Source organism: Dasypus novemcinctus, unplaced genomic scaffold, assembly GCF_030445035.2.
Source record: "Dasypus novemcinctus isolate mDasNov1 unplaced genomic scaffold, mDasNov1.1.hap2 scaffold_98, whole genome shotgun sequence".
Taxonomy (NCBI): Eukaryota; Metazoa; Chordata; class Mammalia; order Cingulata; family Dasypodidae; genus Dasypus; species Dasypus novemcinctus.
The window spans coordinates 880,899-885,048 of NW_026688629.1; positions in this window are offsets into that span (position 1 = coordinate 880,899).

Below are 4,150 nucleotides of genomic sequence, written 5' to 3' on the forward strand. Positions count from 1 at the left end.
GGGTGCCATATTTCTAGGGTGCTCTACTTCTAGGGGTGCCACTGTAAGTGTGTGGTTATTGCTTTTGTTAATTAGCATCAAGGACATGGTACTGAAAAATCTCTGAAACCTCTGCCTGAATCAAGGACATACAGGCAAGAAGCCTCCTGAGAGGGGTGCTCGTTGGTCCAGGCCTGAGACCGCCCCCTCCCCTGCCTGCCTGTCCACCTGCACTCCCTACTTCCTTCCCCTTCTGAAAGCTGCACCGCCCTTGTCCTCCCTTTCTGCCACCCGCACATCAATGGGCTCGGCCTCAGGGCCACCACAGATGCTCTTCCCTCTGCCTGGAATGACCGACTGTTCCCCAGATTCCACAAGTCTTGCCCCTCATTATCATTTATGTTTCAAGCCAGTCTTCCTAGAGCCGCCCTGGTTAAAGTATTCCCAAGGCCTGTTTAGTTCTCCTTTTCCTTTTTACTGATACACACACATCCCAGGCTTTAGAGTTAAGCGAATTTTCGACAGAAGGAACACACCTCTTGAACCAGCATTTGACTCAAGACACAGCAGAGCGCTGCGGAACAGCTCAGTTTTGCCAGATACCACTTGAATGGATTCGATTTGTGCCGCTGCACAACAGCACCTGCCAGTACCATGAGCGGTGCCCGCTTGTGGTGACCGAGGCGCTGAAAACCGACTCGTTGCACGTTGACACGATGCTGCTGCGGACACACTGAGTTAATATACCACGGCAGTGAATTCCACCTGAGTCTTCCACTACTGTTCCGCGGCTCCTGGAGGGTTTCAGATGCCGCGCTGCCATGGCCTGCTCTTCTTCCGGACAGCCCGCTTGGAACCCTCCGGGAGCGCAAGGGCAAGGGCAAGCAGGCGGAGGCCCCCAGTCCAGCAGACGCGGCTCCTTGCGTCCCAAGTGGGCCCTCCAGGGACCCGCAAGGAGACGGGAGGGCACGGTCCCATCCCCAGCCCAGCTGCGCCCTCCACCCTGCGCCTCTGGCCCTGCGCCCCAGCCCTGCGCCCGCCGCCCAGCTTTGTGACGCGAGGCCACTGTTCCCCGGCAACTGCTGAACGCGAGCGCCGAGCAGCAGGGAGGCGGACTCGGGCGGGGCCCCCGGCCGGGTGCGACCGACATGGCCTGGGCGGAGAAGCTGGAAGCGGGCGGCCTGGCGGATGAGGAGGAGATCACCGCCGCCACGCTGCGGGGCACGCCAGGGCCGCCGCCCATCTCCGCGCAGTCTGCCTTCAGCTACGTCCCGCCGCGGCGCCTGGACCCCAAGGAGCCCAGCGACTTCTCCCGCCAGACCCGGGTGAGGCGGGAGGGGCGGCACCGCGCGGTGGGGGTGAGAAGGTGCTGGGGGCAGGGTTCCCCTGCCAGGGAGGGGCTGGGGCAGGGCTGTGCCACCCGGAGCGGGGACTGGACACCCAGCGGCACCGCGTGGAAGGGATCTGGGGGCCAAGCAAGGGCGTGGGGGCGGGACCCCGGCAGGGTGGGCGATGCTTCTGTGGGGGTGGGAGCAGGACATCATAGTGGGAAGGTGCTACCGGGAAGGTCAAGTGGGGGGCGAGCAAGGAGGGAGTGCCCACCAGGGAGGAAGACTCCATGGGGCGCCCTGGGGTGGAGAGGGCAGGGGCTGCTCGGCAGGGTCGGTGAGATGGGCGCCTGGACCCGAAAGAGCAGAGCTTTTAGTACTGCGAGACACAGAGGCACCCCTCCCCCGGGCTGCAGGGGCCTTGCAGCAATCCGGGGGTGCCGGACAGTCTAGAAAGGGAGCCATGATGCTATCCAGTGTGCAGGATGCGGCCCCCTGAGCAGTTTGTGCGGTGGTTCCCGCGGCCGTGAATAAGCAACCAGGCTGATGGACGGTCCTGGTCCACTGAAACCCTCGGGCCGCCTTCCCACCGGACGAGGAGAACCAGGAATAGGTCTGCACTGTCTGGCCCGACCCCTCTGGGAAGGTGTGCGTGGTGGGAAGACCTCGGGGGTCTAAGCAGCCGAAGCCCCCAAGAGAGGGCGGAAGGAAGGAAGAAAAGGGTGTTCAGAGTTGTCCAGGTCACCCATTCCTTTCTTTTCAACATTGTTTCTGTCTGTCCCCAGGGTGTTCCTCAGGGCATCTGATTAGATAAAAGCCTTGATTGGGGACCCTCAGCCTGGCGGACAGCTGGGCACCTGGGCTATCCCTCAGGCCTCCTGGAGGGATGGGACTGCCAGAAGAGGGACACCTCACTTTTCTCAGGCTGCTGTCACAAGTGCTATGACTGGGTGGCTAAAAACACCAGAAACGGCTCTCTCAGCCCGGCAGGCTGAAGCCGCAAGTGCGTGGGCCGTGCTGGTGTGTCAGTCCTGGCCGCTGGGGCGCCTGTCCCTTGGCCAGCAAGCCTTGGGTTTTCAGTGCCTCCTCAGTCACCCTATGGCCTGCTCTGTCTCTTTTCCCATGGTGCTCCCGCCCCCCACTTTTGTCTGTGTCCACATCCCCCTCTAAAGACACCAGCCATCCTGGACTAAGGGTCCACCCACTGCAGTCAGCCTCATTCAATTTAAATGATTCTGCTTGCAATAAGGCTTTGGCAAAAAGTTCATGTTCCCAGGTACCCAGGATTAGGACTTCAAGGTATCTTTTTGGGGTACACAGCTCAACCCATAACGTGGAACACAGATTCCATTGGAAAGGAAGTTAATGGTGTATAAAATAATCCCACAAAATGCCTCCTTCCTCTTCTCCTAGCCACCCACAATCAGTGGTGCCCAGGTGAGTCCCCAGTTCAGGTCAACTCTCGCTCGAGTACTGATGGGAGGCCCCTTGAGTCTCATGAGCTTCACTTCACACAGAGAAGCTTAGTTTCCGGTTGAAGCAACCATGGCCCTCAGCCTGCCCCCCGGGATGTCTCTTGAATCTGAGGTACCCCTCTGCCTGGCTTCTAGCGTGTGGAAGAACTGGATGGAGGAAGGGGACTTCTGGGGCCGTCTGACAAGGTACCTGTCTCTGCTGGCCATTAAAACAGGAGGGGGGTGGAACGGAAGGGTTCCTGACCTTCTGTAAACACACACCTCATCTGTTTTCTTCCTGTGAGCAATAGCTTTTGAACAACTGTAAATAGTTTCACTACTAAGTGGGGTTTACATTTTGAGTCTACGGTACCTATGATACTGCCAGTGAGTTGATGGCCATCATGAGATAATAGTCAAAAAGCCAAGACTCTTGGTGTATGAAGTTGTTCAAATCTTCTTTATCTAGAGAATATAAATTTCATCTGGATTTTCAGAATAACAGACAGTTCACACTACACCGTTTTGTTTGTACCTTTGAGGAGTCCCTTTCCATAAGGTGGACTGTAGACTGCTCCTTGTTGGGGTGTCACTGAAGGAAGGTACCGCTGAATACTGCACAGTGGGGCTTGTGGATTCTGAAGCTCAAATGTGGTAGAAATGCAGAGCAGAACCCCTGCCCCCTGCGGGCCAGGCCCAAGAGGGAGAAGGGCAGAGTGAGCCTGAAGACTCAGTGTCTCCTTCCAGAATTTGGTGGTCTGATAAATGACCCCGCCTTCCAGGACTAACTGAACAAGGGCCAGAGAGGGGACCCGAGGTAAGAAGTGACCAGGGCTCTATTTCTTGTTGGGACATCAGGAATGAGCCATAAGCACACTTTTCTATATGACAGGGTCGGCAAACTAAGGCCTGCAGGCCAAATCTGGCCACCTGCCTGTTTTGATAAAGTTTTATTAGAACACACCCACACCCATTCATTTCTCTAACGTTCCTGTGCAGGATGTTGGGGTTGATTGATAACGGCAGAGCCCACAGGGCCAGAAGAGTTCCCCCCTGGCCCTCCAGAAAGAAAGTTGCTGACTGCTGCTTGAATGCCTTATTGCCTCCTGGAAAATGGAAAATGTCTTTATTTATTTATTTTTTTTGTCTTTATTTTTTTAATATTACATTCAAAAAATATGAGGTCCCCATATATCCCCCCCCCTCCCCTCACCCCTCTCCTCCCCCCATAGCAACAATCTCCTCCATCATCATGAGACATTCATTGCATTTGGTGAATACATCTCTGAGCACCGCTGCACCTCCTGGTCAATGGTCCCCAATATAGCCCACACTCTCCCAAAGTCCACCCAGTGGGCCATGGGAGGACATACAATGTCTGGTAACTGT